This window comes from Hemitrygon akajei, chromosome 6, assembly GCF_048418815.1.
Source record: "Hemitrygon akajei chromosome 6, sHemAka1.3, whole genome shotgun sequence".
Classification (NCBI taxonomy): domain Eukaryota; kingdom Metazoa; phylum Chordata; class Chondrichthyes; order Myliobatiformes; family Dasyatidae; genus Hemitrygon; species Hemitrygon akajei.
Genome location: NC_133129.1, coordinates 182,953,297 through 182,971,797, shown reverse-complemented (window position 1 = coordinate 182,971,797; position 18,501 = coordinate 182,953,297). Strand labels below are relative to the sequence as shown.

The 18,501-nt window shown below is 45.1% G+C and overlaps 1 protein-coding gene across 11 annotated transcripts in view; it reads right to left on the bottom strand.

Moving 5' to 3' along the window:
- Positions 1 to 18,501, bottom strand: part of LOC140729743 (liprin-beta-2-like) — a 220,114-nt gene that overhangs the window by 178,783 nt on the left and 22,830 nt on the right. The window contains exon 1 of one of the 11 annotated variants that reach the window (XM_073049887.1): positions 1,554 to 1,572. The exons of the other annotated variants lie outside the window; for them this stretch is intronic. The gene's annotated coding sequence lies outside the window, so the exon portion shown is untranslated. Of the gene's footprint in view, positions 1 to 1,553; positions 1,573 to 18,501 lie in introns of those variants that run through there. 11 annotated transcript variants of the gene reach the window in all.

Here is an 18,501-nt window from a genome sequence, read left to right as displayed (position 1 = left end):
AACCACTGAAGTCAGACTAACTGACCCAGAGTTGCCCTTCTTCTGCTTCACTCCCTTCTTGAAGGGTGGAGTAGTATTTGCAATTTTCCAGACCTCTGGAACCATCCCAGAATCTAGTGATTCTTAAAAGAATGCCTCCATAATTTCTTCAGCCACCTCTTTCAGAATACTGGGGTGCACACCATCTAGTTCAGGTGACTTATCTACCTTCAGACCTTTCAGTAACCCCAAGAACCTTCTCCCTATAATGGCAACTTCACACACTTCTGCCCCCTGACACTCTCCAACATCTGGCATACTGCTAGTGTTTTCAACAGTAAAGACTGATGCAAAATACTTATTCAGTTTGTCTGCCATGTTCCTGTCCCCCATTACTACCTTTCCAGAAATGGGGGATTAGTAACCTTTTTGACACCCCATACTAATCAAGTACCTATCAACCTTCAATGTAAATATAATGAATGATTTGACCTCCACAGCCACCCATGGCAATCAGTTCCACAGATTCACCACACTCTGGCTGAAGAAATTCCTCTGTTCTAAACAGACATCCTTCTATTCTGAGGCTTTGCCTTTGCCACTACTGGAAACATCCTCTCCACATCCACTCTACCAGGCCTTTCAAAATTCAAAAGGCTCCACTGAGATCCCCAACTTTATTCTTCTAAGCTCCGGTGTGTATAGACCCAGGGCCATCAAATGCTCTTCATACCCTAACACTTCCATTCCTTGGTGGGGAGGAGCAGTGGCTTTGGGGTTCTAATGTTTTTACTGTCCCTCATTCTTTGGGGCACCCTTCTGTTTTCATGGAGGTCTGCGAAGAAAAACCAATATCAGGCTGTGTATTGTAAATGTTTCAGATTTTAAATGGAACTATTGAATCATTCTCAAGAAGCTCCTCTGTGCCTTCGATATTGTCAGCACAACTTTTCTTAGGTAAGGGGCCGAAAACTGCTCACAATGCCCCACGTGCAGCCTGACCAATGTGTTTTAAAGTCTCAGCATCACGTCCTTGCTTTTATATTCCAGTCCTCTTGAATGGATGCTAACATTGCATTTGCCTTCCTCACCGACTCAACCTGCAAGTTAACCTTTTGGGAATCCTGCACGAGGACTCCCAAGTCCTTCACATCTTAGATTTTTGAATTTTCTTTCAGTTTAGAAAAATAGTGTATGCTTCTATTCTTTCTACCTAAGTTCCCTTTAACATTTTTACCCTGGAAAGAAAAAAAAAGCATCCGCCCTACCTACACCTCTCCTAATTTTATAAACATCTATTACTATTGTGCAAACATAGGAACCATTTACCAGGAACTAAACCCTGGGTGTTCTCTTTAAGAGCTCAACAAACAGAGACGCACCAATGCACCTTCCTGACCAGGGGAAGTTTCCTCCTGTGCCCATAGTCCAAGCATCTAGTCTGGATAACCAACTGCAGCTGGAATTTGGCACCTCAACAGCCAGATGGTAAAGAACAGGCATGCAGCAAGGCAAAGATGCTGCTCTTTAAATGAGGAATACTCCCACTGATTCATTCACTTTCCCACAGTTACCTTCCAACTCCTGGGTATCTCTTGAGGCTCAGAGAGGGAGGGAAGAATCGGCCCCAGCCAGAGCTCTGTGGAGTATCGGAGTAATTAATCGCCCAGGACACAGGCTCGTCTGATGCGGCATTCGAGTTCAATGCTCCCTTTACAAACTACAGCTGCACAGAAGACTGATGGTACTGGGTCAATAACCAGAGGAACCCTGCCCACAGTGCTCAGAGTCACGCACGCCCACCAGCCCCCGTGATTTATCCACATCGACAGCGAGGATGAGGAAGACAGTTCGTAAAGAGAAAGAGAAGGGCTTTAAATGTGCAAGAGAAAACAGAAGAGAGAAAATAAAAATGAAGCAAAAAAATTCTAAATCTTAGGACAAAGCATGCATGAATAAGAGTCAAACACAGGTAAAAGAGACTAGTGCAAGAAACACTTGCACAGAACAGTACCCCACAGTACTGCCCTTCGGCCCACAATGTTGTGCTGACCCTTTGACCTGCTTCAGGATCAATTTAACCCTTCCCATATAGCCCTCCATTTTTCCTGTCAGCCATTCATGAATGTGCGTTGTCATTCATCTGTACGAGTGTAAGGGAGATCAAAACTATTGTTACTCCAGTTCCAAACCAGCATATATTTAAAAACAAAAAGCATTAAGACTAAAAAAAAACCAACAAAAACATGATTGAAGTCTCCCGCAATTATGAAGGGACAGTTTGAATGCTTGTTTTACTGAGAGTTGATGATGCTGTGAAGCGAGTCCCTGGTGTTGGCACTTGGGAGGGTCTGGGTCGTAGACAACAGCGATGAACAGAACAGTAAACTCCGTGCTGGTAATGCACCTATCTACGAGTCCCAAAAATGTTAAATGCCCCAATGTATCTGCCTCTACTGCCACTCTGGCAGCTGTCCTACACATCCATCACAGCATACAGCAAGATCCCATAGATAGCAGGAAGGTCAGCACTTGGTTGTGATGTTGGCTAAAGGACAAGCAATGGAGAAGGAAGCTGGGTGCACTTCTTCAGTTGTGGGCATATGGGAGAGAACAGGCACTGCCCAAGGTCAATGTATCTCATTAAATCTCAAAGGAAAAAAATTAACGAGAGTTAAGTTAAACAAGGGAAGGATTTTCACAGTGAATGGCTCAGCTCTGAGTAGTGCTGAACAGAGAGACTTCAGAAAACAAGTACATGGAATCACAGATTTTATCAGTTTTTATCTTTAGGAGGAGATATTATCTCCAATCCGCACAGATTGTGGTCTTCCAGTTAGGAAATCAAGGATCCATTTGCCGGGGGGGGGGGGGGGGGGTGGGGGTGGGGGTATAGAGGTCCAGGTTCTGTAGCTCGTCAATCAGGACTGTGGGAATGATGGTGCTAAACGCTGAGCTACATACAACAGACAGCATTCTGACATAGGTGTTGGTATTGTCCAGGTGATCCAAGGCCATGTGAAGAGCCATTGAGATTGTATCTGCACTAGACCTATTGTGGCAATAGGCAAATTGCAGTGGGTCCATGTCTTTGCTGAGGCAAAAGTTCTTTCTAGCCATGACCAACCTCTCAAAGCATTTCATCACTGTAGATGAAAATGCTACTGGCTGATAGTCATTAAGGCAGCTCACACTACTCTTCTTAGGCCCTGGTATAATTGTTGCTTTTGAGAAGCAGATGGGAACTTCTGACCATAGCAGTGAGAGGTTGAAAATGTCCTTGAATACTTCCGCCAGTTGGTCCGCACAGGTTATCAGAGGATTATCAGGTACTCCATTGGGGCCTGTGGCCTTGCTAGGGTTCTCCATCTTTAAAGACAGCCTAACATCAGCCTCCAAGACGGAGATCACAGGGTTACTGGGTGCAGCAGGGATCTTCACAGATGTAGTTATATTCTCCCTTTCAAAGCGTGCATAGAAAGTGTTGAGTTTATCTGATAGTGAAGCATCGCTGCCATTCATGCTATTGGGTTTTGCTTTGTAGGAAGTAATGTCCTGCCAGAACTGACATGCATCCGATGTTGCCTCCAACCTCATTCAAAACTGTTTCTTTGCTCTTGAAGTAGCCCTCAACGTGCCACACCTGGTTTTCTTGTACAGACTTGGGTCACCAGATTTAAATGCCTCATATCTAGCCCTCAGCAGACAATGAACCTCCTGGTACATCCACAGCTTTTGGTTTGGGAATGTACAGTAAGTCTTTGTAGGTACACACTCATCCACACGGGTTTTAATGAAGTCAGTAACAACTGCAGCAAACTCATCCAGGTTCGAAGATGAATCCCTGAATACAGTCCAGTCCACCGATTCCAAGCAGGCCTGTAGGTACTCCTGTGCTTCCCTTGTCCAGACCTTCTTGGTCCTCACTGCTGGTGCGGCAGTCTTCAGTCTCTGCCTATACTCAGGGAGCAGAAGTACAGCCCGGTGATCAGACTTCCCGAAGTGAGGGCGTGGAATAGCACAGTAGGCATTCTTGATGGTGGTGTAGCAATGGCCCAGTGTGTTGTTTCCTCTGGTAGCACGAGTGATTTGTTGATGGTAATTACTTAGGGACTTTGTCAGGCTGGCCTGGTTAAAATCCCCCAAGACGATGGTGAAGGCATCAGGGTTTTATGCAGGTTGAATCCATTGCTCAGATCATTTGGAGCCTGTCTGACATTGGCCCGAGGTGGAACTGCTACCAAAATGATTGCAGAAATCTCCCACGGCAGGTAAAATGGATGGCGCTTAATTGATGAAGTGTCTGTACTATGCTGTAATGTGCTATGGTTCTTTGTAAAGGGTAAGCAGTTTAAAATTTCTGGGCATCAACCTCTCACAGGAACTATGATACAATCAAGAGGGTGGAACACCAGCAGCTATATTTCATGAGAAGATTGAGTACATCAAAGACTAACAAATTTCTGTTAATTTCCAAAATACTACAGGAAGAAAACAAAGGAGACAGATCAGAGGGGCATAACTATTCAAGTGGTTCAAAGTAAATTCATTATCGAAGTACATACATGTCACTATATACAACCCTGAGATTCTTTTTCTTCCAGGCATACTCAATAATAACCATAACAGAATCAATGAAAGACCACCCAACTAGTGTGTTCAACCAGTGTGCAGAAGACAATAAACTCTGCAAAAGCATATAAATAACAATATGTAACAAGAACATGTGATGAAGAGTCCTTGAAAGTGAATCCATAGGTTGTGGGAGCATTTCAGCGATGGGGCAAGGGAAGATGGGTGAAGTTATCCCCTTTGGTTCAAGGGTCTGATGATTGAAGGGCAATAACAGTTCCTGAACTTGGCAGTAAGAGTCCTGAGGCTCCGGTACCTTCTTCCTGATGACAGCAGTGAGAAGAGAGCATGGCCTGGGTGGTGGGGGTCCCTGATGACAGCAGTGAGAAGAGAGCATGGCCTGGGTGGTGGGGGTCCCTGATGACAGCAGTGAGAAGAGAGCATGGCCTGGGTGGTGGGGGTCCCTGATGGCAGCAGTGAGAAGAGAGCATGGCCTGGGTGGTGGGGGTCCCTGATGACAGCAGTGAGAAGAGAGCATGGCCTGGGTGGTGGGGGTCCCTGATGACAGCAGTGAGAAGAGAGCATGGCCTGGGTGGTGGAGGTCCCTGATGGCAGCAGTGAGAAGAGAGCATGGCCTGGGTGGTGGGGGTCCCTGATGACAGCAGTGAGAAGAGAGCATGGCCTGGGTGGTGGGGGTCCCTGATGACAGCAGTGAGAAGAGAGCATGGCCTGGATGGTGGGGGTCCCTGATGACAGCAGTGAGAAGAGAGCATGGCCTGGGTGGTGGGCGTCCTGATGGCAGCAGTGGGAAGAGAGCATGGCCTGGGTGGTGGAGTCCCTGATGACAGCAGTGAGTAGAGAGCATGGCCTGGGTGGTGGGGGTCCCTGATGACAGCAGTGGGAAGAGAGCATGGCCTGGGTGGTGGAGTCCCTGATGACAGCAGTGAGTAGAGAGCATGGCCTGGGTGGTGGGGTCCCTGATAGCAGCAGTGAGAAGAGAGCATGGCCTGGGTGGTGGGGGTCCCTGATGACAGCAGTGAGAAGAGAGCATGGCCTGGGTGGTGGGGGTCCCTGATGACAGCAGTGAGAAGAGAGCATGGCCTGGGTGGTGGGAGTTCTGATGACAGCAGTGAGAAGAGAGCATGGCCTGGGTGGTGGGGGTCCCTGATGGCAGCAGTGAGTAGAGAGCATGGCCTGGGTGGTGGGGGTCCCTGATGACAGCAGTGAGAAGAGAGCATGGCCTGGGTGGTGGGGGTCCCTGATGACAGCAGTGAGAAGAGAGCATGGCCTGGGTGGTGGGGGGTCCCTGATGACAGCAGTGAGAAGAGAGCATGGCCTGGGTGGTGGGGGTCCCTGATGACAGCAGTGAGAAGAGAGCATGGCCTGGGTGGTGGGGGTCCCTGTTGACAGCAGTGGGAAGAGAGCTTGGCCTGGGTGGTGGGGGTCCCTGATGGCAGCAGTGAGTAGAGAGCATGGCCTGGGTGGTGGGGGTCCCTGATGACAGCAGTGAGAAGAGAGCATGGCCTGGGTGGTGGGGGTCCCTGATGACAGCAGTGAGAAGAGAGCATGGCCTGGGTGGTGGGGGGTCCCTGATGACAGCAGTGAGAAGAGAGCATGGCCTGGGTGGTGGGGGTCCCTGATGACAGCAGTGAGAAGAGAGCATGGCCTGGGTAGTGGGGGTCCCTGATAGCAGCAGTGAGAAGGGAGCATGGCCTGGGTGGTGGGGGTCCCTGATGACAGCAGTGAGAAGAGAGCATGGCCTGGGAGGTGGGGGTCCTGATGACAGCAGTGAGAAGAGAGCATGGCCTGGGTGGTGGGGGTCCCTGATGACAGCAGTGAGAAGAGAGCATGGCCTGGGTGGTGGGGGTCCCTGATGACAGCAGTGGGAAGAGAGCATGGCCTGGGTGGTGGGGGTCCTGATGACAGCAGTGAGAAGAGAGCATGGCCTGGGTGGTGGGGGTCCCTGATGACAGCAGCAAGAAGAGAGCATGGGCTGGGTGGTGGGGGTCCCTGATGATGGATGCTGCTTTCCTGCAGAAAGCATTTCATGTAGATGTGCTCAATGGTGGGGAGGGATTTACCTGTGATGGACTGGGTTATATCCACTACTTTCTGCAAGATTTTCCACACAAGGGCATTGGTGTTTCCATGCCAAGCTGTGAAACAACCAGTCAATATACTCTCCACATCTATAGAAGAATGTCAAAGTTTAGATGTCATGCTGAATTTTGTGGACAGAAAGACAGCAAGCACAATGTGGGTAGAGTGGGAAGAGATGGGTGGATGGACTGGCTAGAGAGGCAAGGGGAGACAGCACACAGGTCATGTTGGGTGAACCAAAAGAAAAAAATTAGGGCTTGTTCAGAAAACACTGAATGATTGATAGTTACATAAAACAGAACAAGCAGTGAAGAGCGAGACAGAGGGCGAGGTGTTCAGCTCATCTCTGCGCTGAACTAAGGCGGTGGACTAAATCTAACGGCTACTGGATCGGTTGCAGTGATGTGGCTGTCAACTCACTTCTGTGAACTTCAGTTGTTTGCATGATTTGTTTTTTTCCTGCACAGTGGGTGTGGGATGGCCTTTTTTACAAAATGGGTCCTGTTGGGTTTCTTTGCTGTGTGACTGTCTGTCAGGAGACTAGTCACAAGGCTGTATATAGTCTACATACTTTGATAATAAATTGTCTTTGAACTTTGATTTACAGCTCACTGAAACCAAGGACATTAAAGAACTCTGTCATACCATCATTAACATTCAACTGTTAAAAAGTTAATGATCTTTAATATGGATAGGACCCTCAGTGAACAATTATAATATCATTGGGGATCTCACTGACTTGTATCCAATTAAAACTCACATTTGCTTCCAGTCCCTTTGTGATGGGCAAGGGATTCAGGGGCTAAGACCTTCTTGTCACTGAGATCATTGGTTTAAGAGGACAGGTACAATTTCTTTTTCTATTACTGGATCTTAAGTATCTATTGTCAGAATCCTTCTCTCTGACAGTGTTAAGAGACACAGAAGAGCCACTCAGCCCCTTGATTCTAGCCCACCCATTGTCTGGATCATTTTGGTTAGGACTCAATGTATTTAAGTAAACTACTTAAGAACTTTTTAAAAGCTATTATTAATGCTTTTTGAGAGGGTGATTTTAGATGCATATCATATTTTTACTGAGTTAAGTATTGTATGTAATTAGTTTTGCTACAATAAGTGTATGGGACATTGGAAGAAATGTTGAATTTCCCCATGGGGATGAATAAAGTATCTATCTATCTATCTATCATTCCTCAGTTAATCCACAAGTCCTTAACCAGCTGAGAATTTCCAAAATGGGAATCACATTATTATTTCTGACCTACAGTATGAAATTTGTTGTTTTATGGAAGTATACATTGTAATGCATAAAAATTACAAGTTACAATAATAAATATAAAAAACAACAAATAGTGGAAAAAGGAGAGCAAAAAGTGAGGTAGTGTTCATGGGTCATCAGCCCTGCTCTGAGAACCTTTTTTGAAGACCAAGTGACTCCCGAACTCTACAGCTTTTAGTGGGCAAGTTTCACATTTCTCTTCTTTGTGGATTCAAATCAAAATTTCAGTTCCAATCCTCAACATCCTGACTCCAATTTATAAAAATCATGATCTTCTCAGGATAGAGGGTGATAGAGAAGAGGAGAGGAAAAAGGGGAAGAAAGTTGCACAAGCAAATCACTGAGACACAAGAGGCTGCCGATGCTGGAATCTGGAGCAGCAGACTACTGAAAGAATTCAGCAGGTCAAAAAGCATCTGTGGAGGGAAACAGACAGTCGATGTTTCAGTTTGAGACCCTTCATCTCAACCCAAAGCATCAACTAATCCTTTGCCTCCAGATTCTGTTGTTGAGCTACTCCAGCATTTTACTTGTTGCTGCAAGGAAACTATTATTGCTGGCAGGAATACATGCATAAATCACAAAATAAATTAAATAAGTATTGCAAAAGGTTCTACACGGAAGGTTAGTTAGGAAGGTTCAATCATTAGGTATTAATATTGAAGTAGTAAAATGGATTCAATAGTGGCTGAATTGGAGATGCCAGAGAGTAGTGGTGGATAACTGTTTGTCAGGTTGGAGGCCGGTGACTAGTGGTGTGCCTCAGGGATCTGTATTGGGTCCAGTGTTGTTTGCCATATACATTAATGATCTGGATGATGGGGTGGTAAATTGGATTAGTAAGTATGCAGATGATACTAAGGTAGGTGGCGTTGTGGATAATGAAGTAGGTTTTCAAAGTTTGCAGAGAGATTTAGGCCAGTTAGAAGAGTGGGCTGAAAGATGGCAGATGGAGTTTAATGCTGATAAGTGTGAGGTGCTACATTTTGGTAGGAATAATTCAAATAGGACATACATGGTAAATGGTAGGGCATTGAAGAATGCATTAGAATAGATTGATCTAGGAATAATGGTGCATAGTTCCCTGAAGGTGGAATCTCATGTGGATAGGGTGGTGAAGAAAGCTTTTGGTATGTTGGCTTTTATAAATCAGTGCATTGAGTATAGGAGTTGGGATGTAATGTTAAAATTGTACAAGGCATTGGCAAGGCCGAATTTGGAGTATTGTGTACAGTTCTGGTCACCGAATTATAGGAAAGATGTCAACAAAATAGAGAGAGTACACAGAAGATTTACTAGAATGTTACCTGGGTTTCAGCACCCAAGTTACAGGGGAAAGATTGAACAAGTTAGGTCTTTATTCTTTGGAGCGTAGAAGGTTGAGGGGGGACTTGATAGAGGTATTTAAAATTATGAGGGGGATAGATAGAGTTGACATGGATAGACTTTTTCCATTGAGAGTAGGGGAGATTCAAACAAGAGGACATGAGTTGAGACTTAGGGGGCAAAAGTTTAAGGGTAACATGAGGGGGAATTTCTTTACTCAGAGAGTAGTAGCAGTGTGGAATGAGCTTCCAGTAGAAGTGGTAGAGGCAGGTTTGGTATTGTCATTTAAAGTAAAATTGGATAGGTATATGGACAGGAAAGGAATGGAGGGTTATGGGCTGAGTGCAGGTAGGTGGGACTAGGTGAGTGTAAGCGTTCGGCACTGACTAGAAGGGCCGAGATGGCCTGTTTCCATGCTGTAATTGTTATATGGTTATAAGGAAACCAAATTCAGTGAAGCAGTGTACATGAGTTCATTATCCATCAGTCCAGGGAATGAGGTCCTAGCCTATTCAATCTTTCTCTATCACTCATGTCCTCAAGTCAGGAATCAAAAGGTTGAGCATGGTGCAAACAATGTCCTCAGCTGCGAGTATTTCAATGCAAGAAGTATCGTAGGAAAGGCAGATGTTCAGGGCATGGATCAACACCTGGGATTATGATGTTGTAGCCAATAGTGAGACTTAGTTGTAGGAGGAGCAGGACTGGCAGATCAATATTCCTGGTTTTGTCGTTTCAGACGTGACAGAGCAGGAGGGATTAAAGGGGAAGGGGTTTGTGCTTCTCATTAGTGAAAGTGTCACGACAGTGCTGAGTCAGGACTGACTGGAGAACTTGTCTGTTGAGGCATTATGGGTAGAACTGAGGAATAGAAAGGTATGACCTGATTAATGAAGCTACATCGTAGACCACCAAATAGCCCACGGGATTTAAAGGAAAAATTCTGTAAAGAAATCGCAGACTAGATGGGATAGAGTCAAATGTGTACAGGAAAGTTTCCTTATTCAGTACATAGAAGTCCCAACAAGAGAGAGTGCAATACTTGATCTCATATTCGAGAATGAGACAGGGCAGGTGACAGAAGTTTGTGCAGGGGAGCACTTTGTATCTAGTGATCAGAATGCCGTTAGTTTCAAAGTAAAGATGGAAAAAGATAGGTCTGGCCCACGGTTTGAGATTCTAAATTTGAGAAAGGCCAATTTTGATGGCATCAGAAGGGATCTGGTGAGTGTGGATTGGGACAGGCTGTTTTCTGGCAAAGGTGTACTTGGTAAGTGGGAAGTCTTCAAAAAAGAAATTTTGAGTACAAAGCTTGTATATGCCTGTCCGAATAAAAGGTAAAGTTTAGAGAACCTTGGTTTTCAAGAGATATTGAGGCCCTGGTTAAAAGAAAAAAAGATGAATAGCAGGTGTTGGCAAGTAGGAACAAATGAATTGCTTATGGAGTACAAGAAATGCAAGTGAACACTCAAGAAAGAAATCAGGAAGGCTGAAGGAAAGCACGAGATTGCCTTTGTGGAGAAGGTGAAGGAGAAGCCCAAGGGATTCTACGTTAAGACCAAAAGGATTGCAAGGGACAAAATTGGTCCTCTGGAAGACCAGAATGATAATCCATGTATGTAGGAATGGACAGGAGGAGGTATAGGAAACTGATACAGGACTTTGTGATATGGTGCAACTCAAACTACCTGCGTCTCAATATCACCAAGACCAAGGAGATGGTGGTGGACTTTAGGAGATCTAGGCCTCATATGGAGCCAGTGATCATTAATGGAGAATGTGTGGAGTAGGTTAAGACCTACAAGTATCTGGGAGTACAGTTAGACGAGAAGCTAGACTGGACTGCCAACACAGATGCCTTGTGCAGGAAGGCACAGAGTCGACTGTACTTCCTTAGAAGGTTGGCATCATTCAATGTCTGTAGTGAGATGCTGAAGATGTTCTATAGGTCAGTTGTGGAGAGCGCCCTCTTCTTTGTGGTGGCGTGTTGGGGAGGAAGCATTAAGAAGAGGGACGCCTCACGTCTTAATAAGCTGGTAAGGAAGGCGGGCTCTGTCGTGGGCAAAGTACTGGAGAGTTTAACATCGGTAGCTGAGCGAAGGGCGCTGAGTAGGCTACGGTCAATTATGGATAACTCTGAACATCCTCTACATAGCACCATCCAGAGACAGAGAAGCAGTTTCAGCGACAGGTTACTATCGATGCAATGCTCCTCAGACAGGATGAAGAGGTCAATACTCCCCAATGCCATTAGGCTTTACAATTCTAACGCCAGGACTTAAGAACTTTTTAAAAGCTATTATTAATGCTTTTTGAGATAGTGATTTAGATGCATATCATATTTTTTTACTGAGTTAAGTATTGTATGTAATTAGTTTTGCTACAACAAGTGTATGGGACATTGGAAAAAAAGTTGAATTTCCCCATGGGGATGAATAAAGTATCTATCTATCTGGAGCCAAAAGAGACGGGGGAAGATCTTAAGTGGATTTTTTGTGCATCTGTACTTACTCAGGAGACAGGCTCAGAGTCTACACAAGTGAGACAAAGCAGCAGCAAGGTGGCGGACTCCATACAGTTTACAGAGGAGGTGGTGTTTACTGCCTTGAGGCAAATTAGTGTGGGTAAATCCCTAGGGCCTGACAAAGTGTGCCCTTGGACCTTGTGGGAGACAAGTGCAGAATCTGCAGGGGCCCGAGCAAAGATATCCAAATCATCCTTAGCAACAGGTAAGGTGCCGGAGGATTGCAGGTTAGCCAATATTGTTCCGCTGATTAAGAAAAGCTCTAAAAATAAACCAGGAAATTATAGGCCAGTGAGCCTGATATCAGTATTGGGAAAGTTATTAGAAGGGACCTGATGTGAGTATTTGGATAGACATGGACTGACTAGGGATAGTCATCATGGTTTTGTGCCTGGTAGATCATGTCTAACCAATCTTAGGCATTTTGAGGATGTTATCAGGAAAGCTGATGCAGGCAAGGCAGTGGATGTTGTCTACATGGAGTTTAGCAAGGCACTTGAAAAGGTCCCGCATGGGAGGTTGATCAACGTTTAGTCGCTTTGCATTCAAGATGAGGTAGTAAATTGGATTAGACATTTGCTTTATGGGAGAAGCCAGAGTGGCTGTAAATGGTTGCCTCGCTGATTGGAAGCCTGTGACTAGTAGAGTGCCACTGGAATCGGAGTTGGGTCCATTATGATTTGTCATCCATATCATCCACCTGGATGATAATATGGTAACCGATCAGCAGATTTGCTGATGGTACCAAAATTGTGGTGTAGTGGGCTGCGAGGAAGAATATCGGAGCTTGCAGTGGGATCTGGACCAGCTGGAAAAGATGGGCTGATAAAGAGCAGATTGAATTTAATACGGACAAGTAGTGAGGATTTGCACTATGGTAGAACCAATGAGAGTAGTTCTTACACATTGAATGGCTGGGCACTGAGGAGTGCTGTAGGAGAAAGTCATTTGGGAATACAGGTCCATAATTCATTGAAAGTGACAGCACAGGTTGACAGGGTTGTAAAGAAAGGTTTTGATACATTGGCTTACATAAATCAATGTGCTGAGTACAGAAAATGGGATGTTATGTTGAAGTTGTACAAGATGTTGGTGAGGTCTAATTTGGTGTAGTGTGCAGTTTTCAACTACCTACAGGAAAGATGCAAATAAGTTTGGAAGAGTACAGACAAAATTGACATGGATGTTGCTGGGACTGGGGGACTGGAGTTTTCAGGAAAGATTGAATAGGTTAGGGCTTTACTCATCAGAAGATAGAATATTGAAGGGAGATTTGACAGAGGTATACAAAATTATGAAGGGTATAGATAGTGGAAAAAGCCTGCTTAGATTTTCCCTGAGGTTAGGTGGGACTACAACCAGAGGTCATAGTTTAAGAGTGCAAGGCAAAATGTTTAAGGCGCACAGGAGGGGAAACTTCTTCGCTCAGAGGGTCGTGAGAGTGTGCAATGATTTGCCTGTGTAAGTGGTGCATAGGAGCTTGATTTTAATCTTTGAGAAGTTTGGATAGGTACATGTATGGCAGGGGTATGGAGGGATATGGTCCGGATGTAGGTCGATGGGTTTAAATGATTCAGCATGGATTAGATGGGATGAAGGGCCTGTTTCGGTGCTGTATGGTTCTACGAGTCCCAGTAACATCCTTGTAAATTTTCCGTGGAAAGCAGGAGGCTAATTGATGACCTTAGAGAGGTTTATATAATAATGAGGTACAGAGGTAAAGTGTATGGTTGCAGTTCTTATGCCAGGGTCACAGAGTCCAGAAATTTGAAGTGAAAGGAGAAATATCGAAAGGCGATCTGAGAGGTAAATTGTCCCTTACACAGAGAATGGTGGGGATAAGAAATGAGCTGGCAGAGGAAGTGGTTGAGGCAGGTATTCTTACCATATTTGGACAAGTATTGTATATAGACAGGAAAGGTTTAGATAAGAGGTTCCCAACCTGGGGTCCCAGGACCCCTCTGTTAAAGGTCAGGGTCCATGGCACAAAAAGTTTGGAAACCTCTGGTTTAGTGGGATATGGGTCAAATATAGTCAAAAGGGATAGGAATCTTGGTTGACGTGGATGTTAACCCAAAGGGCCTATTTCCGTGCTGCTTAACACCGACTCTGAATAGAATTATTGTAGATGGATTTATTACCCCTCTCAACCCCATTCTCCTGCCCTCTCCAGTAACCTTTCATGCTGTGACTCAAAAAGAATCCATTAACCTTCACTTTAAATATATCAAATGACTTGGCCTCCACAGCCATCCACAAATTCACTACCCTCTGGCCAAGGAAATTTCTGATCATCTCTGTTCTAAAGGGATGTCCGTCCATACAGAGGCCCTGTCCTCTGGTCCTAGATTCCCCCACTATAGGAAATATCCTCCCCAGGTACCTTTCAATAGGTTTCCATGAGATGCCCCTCATTCTTGAAAACTCCATCTGAGTACAGGCTCAGAGCTGAATACTCCTCATACGTTAAACCTTTCATTCCCAGAATCATTCTCATCATCCTCCTCTGGAACCTCAACAATGCCTGCACATCTTTTGTTAGAAAAGGGGCCCCAAAGCTGCTCACAATGCTCCACGTGCAGTCTGACCAACACCTTAAAGCCTCAGAATTACCTCCTTGCATTTATTTTCTAGTCTTGAAATGGTTGCTAACATTGTATTTGCCTTTCTCACCACTGACTCAACCTGCACATTAACCTCAAGGGAATCCTGCATGAGGACTCCCAAGTCCCCTTGCCTATCTGATTTCTGAATTTTAATTGTCCTCCTTTTTCAAAGGGGCTTCCCTTTCTCCACCATCAATGCTGCCCTCAACTGCATCTCTTCCATTTCACGTATGTCTGCTCTTATCCCATCCTCCCGCCACGCTACCAGTGATAGGCTTCCTCTTGTCTTCGCCTACCTCGCGATAGACTGGTGTCCTATCCGGGGGTGGGGAGTCTAATACTCTCAGTCACTTCACACCATGGAAACCAGCATAAGCACCTATAAGGCTGATGAGCCTATAAGGCTCGGGACAGACTTTAACTTTTAACTTGTCTTCACCTACCATCCCAGAATCTAGTGAAGGATTTTTGAAGGATCATTACGGATTTCAGCACAATTTCTTCAGCTACTTCTTTCAGAACCCTGGGTTCAGGTGACTTGTTTACCTTCAGACTTTCAGCTTCCCAAGCACCTTCCCCTTAGTAATTGTAATTACACTCACTATGACAGCATAAACAGTGGGCTGAATGGCCTGTTTGTATGCTCTTTGACTCAGTAAGGGAATTGGTAGAAGCTTGATTGTTTAATAATCAGAGCTGATATCCCAGATTCCAAATTAAAGTACTATTCATCTATAAAGTCAGCTGAGCAAAGGCATCAGGAGGCTCCAATTCTTTCAGCATCTCCACCCAACTTCTTTCAACAAACTGACTCACAGCAAGGATCAAAAGGAATTACAGATTTGCTGGTTCTAGCAAAGGGATAGAGACCAGTGTCAGGTCAGTTGGGCTCCAGTGAAAGCAGGCTGCATCTCATTCTTGGCTAGCTAGAGAGAAATATCACAACAGTCAGCAAGGAACAAAGCTTCAACAATAGTAACGTCTCATGATGCTGCTCTGCAGACTGAAGACTGGGAAACTTGTCCTAGGGTGGGGAAGGAGATAGAATGCTCTCTGCGTGCCAGGAATATCCTCCCTCGATACTTCGCAATCAACAGCGATAAATGATCTCACCGAACTTTCAATATAACCAGCTGCACAAGATGCCTAAAGCTCGAAGTAAGAGATTTTGAGATCGATCCCAAAACCACATCTGGAAGATGTGGAAGATATATTCCAGCAGCAACTGTAAAATTTGCTGCTTCATCACATCATCTGTGTAGGCTTTTGGCAAACTCAGCACAAAACATCAACTGTTTCTCTTAGCGAGTCCTAGTGAAGGGTCTCAGCCCAAAACGTCAACTGTTTATTTCCCCTCCAGAGATACTGTCCAATCTGATGAATTCCTCCTGTATCTTGGGTGTGTTGTTGAAGAGTTCCTGCATCTGCAGAGTCTCTTGTAAAGATTATTTATTTAAAAATACAGTGTGGAACAGGCCTTTCCAGTTCAACGAGTTACACTGCCGAGCAACACATCCACTAACCCTAGCCAAATCACATGACAAAGTCCAAAGACCAATTAAGCTACTAACTGGTACAGCTTTGGAATGTGGGAGGAAATCCGAGCACCCGGAGGAAACTCATGCACTCAGGAGGAGGAACATACAAACTCCTTACAGACAATGTTGGAACTGAACTCTGACCTCCAACACCCTGGGCTGTAATAGTGTCAAGCTAACCATTATGCTACCGTGGCTCCCTGTGAAAGATTAGCTTTAATTGTCACATTGAAACAGAGTGAAATACCTGTTTGTGTCAAATCAAATCAGCGACAATTGTGCTGGGCAAGTGTCACCATGGTTCCGTTGCCAATATAGCATGCCCACAACTCACGAACACCAACCCATATTTCTTTGGAATGTGGGAGGAATTGAGAGCACCCAGAGGAAATTCTGGACACAGGGAGAACATACAAACTCCTTTCAGACAATGACAGAATTGAAACCGGGTCATTGGCACCGTAATAACATTTTGTTAACCGCTATGTTTTACAGTGTCATCTTCAAACGTTGCACCTGTCTCCACTGGGAGCACTTCCCCTGAAATTCACTAAACTGTGTGGAAAACTTACCCCTCAAATGTTCACCCCCCCTGCCAACAGATGCCACTCAACTGAGTTGCTCTAGCAGATTATATTCCTCCCCCCCCACCCACCCCCACTCCAGATTGCAGCATCTGCTTTTTTCCACTGACTACACTGGGGCTGACTGGATTCTCTCACTGCTGCAATCAAAACATAATAACTAGGAGCATTCAGCAAGATTGTGGCCGATCTGCCCATTGATCCAGCTCCACCAACCTACCTTTTCCCCCACGACACTTAATCACTCTGCTATGCAAAAAAACCCATCCAACTGTATCTTAAACATATTCAATGAGGTAGCCTCGACTGCTTCCTGAGGCAGAGAATCCCACGGATTCAGTACTCTCTTGGAAAAGCAGCTTCTCCTCATGGTGGTGAATATTGGTAGCTCAGGTTGAGGCATTTCATGTCGCAGTGCTTGCTGAGCTTGGCAATTACATTGCGGATGTTTCATCACCATTTGAGGTGATGTCCTCAGTGTGCAGAGTTTGGAGTTTCTCTCTGCGAATGCTTGCGTTTATATGGGGCCCTGTTCACTTGCCTTGGTCCTGATTGGCTACCCCTTTAGCTGACCTTTGAATTCTACGGGCTCACATTTCTGTGGCTCTTATGTAGGTGATGTTTATTTCCATGTTTGTTTATGGGGTGGTAAGAACCCTCAAGAGCCAAAGAAACTGAAACCAATACAATTCAAAGATCAACTGAAGGGGTAGCCAATCAGGACTGAGGCATGCGAATGGGAGCCTATATAAATAAGCACTCCCAGAGAGAAACATCAACAACTGTGCACTGAAGATGTCACCTCGACTGGTGCTGAAATGTCTCTGATGCACCTTCAATAACTCTCGGAGACGTGAGGCGAGATATAGGCTTTTATTGGCTGGAAGAAAGAACAAGCAGCAATTGACCACCACACTGCATCCTGGAGACTGAGGCCGGGGCGGAGTCCCCAATTGCCTTTATACTGGGGTCTGTGGGAGGAGCCACGGTCAGTGGGAGGAGCCACAGGAGCAGTCAGCAGGGGGGGCGTGTCCAGACAGGTATATGTAGTTCACCACAGCCTCCAAGCTAATTGCCAAGCTCGGCAAATACAACAGTTCCCCCTGAATCTTGAGGTTATATCCCCTTGCTGTGGTCTCATTTATCAGTGGAAATAAATATCCTACCTCTATCTTATACAGCCATAGAAGTACAGCAAAGAAACAGGTCCTTTGGCCCATCTAGTCCATATCAAAACTAGTTAAACTGCCTAGTCCCATCGACCTGCACCGGGACCACAGCCTTCCATACCTCTGCCACACGTACCTATCCAAACTCCTCTTAAACGTTGAACTCAAGCTCACATACACCACTTGTGCTGGCAGCTCACTCCACACTCTCATGACCCTCTGAGTAAAGTTTCCCCCTCATGTGCCCCTTAAACTTCTCACCTTTCACCCTTAACCCATAACCTCTGGTTGTTGTCCCACCCAAGGTCAGTGGAAAAAGCCTGTTTTCATTTACCCTATCTATACCCCTCATAATTTTGTATACTTCTATTGAAGGGCATCTTCCCCTTACATAACTGTTTCTATAAGATTTCATCATTCTTCTGAGCACCAGGTGACTCGATCTCTTCGTGTAGGGTAACCCCCTCATCTCTGGAATCAACCTCATCAAGGTCACCTGTACCACCTCCAATGTCAGTGTCTTTGCTCAGCATTGATACTACCAGTTCATAAACAAATTGCAAAGATCCTTATATCTAATCAGATATCCTTGATGCATGGTCACTGTTGCAATGTGAGAATAATTAAGAGAGCATGTGTACTGAACCAACCTTTATGCCTTAGCCAAAGTCAATTTAACATAACCATTTGTGGGAAAGAGTGCTACACAAAACTATCTGGCATTTTTCCAACATTACAACAGTATCAATCTTTCAAATGTACAGTACAGGAAACAGAGCAATGAGACTATGAAGAGATCTATATAGATGCAAGCTCTTCCTCCA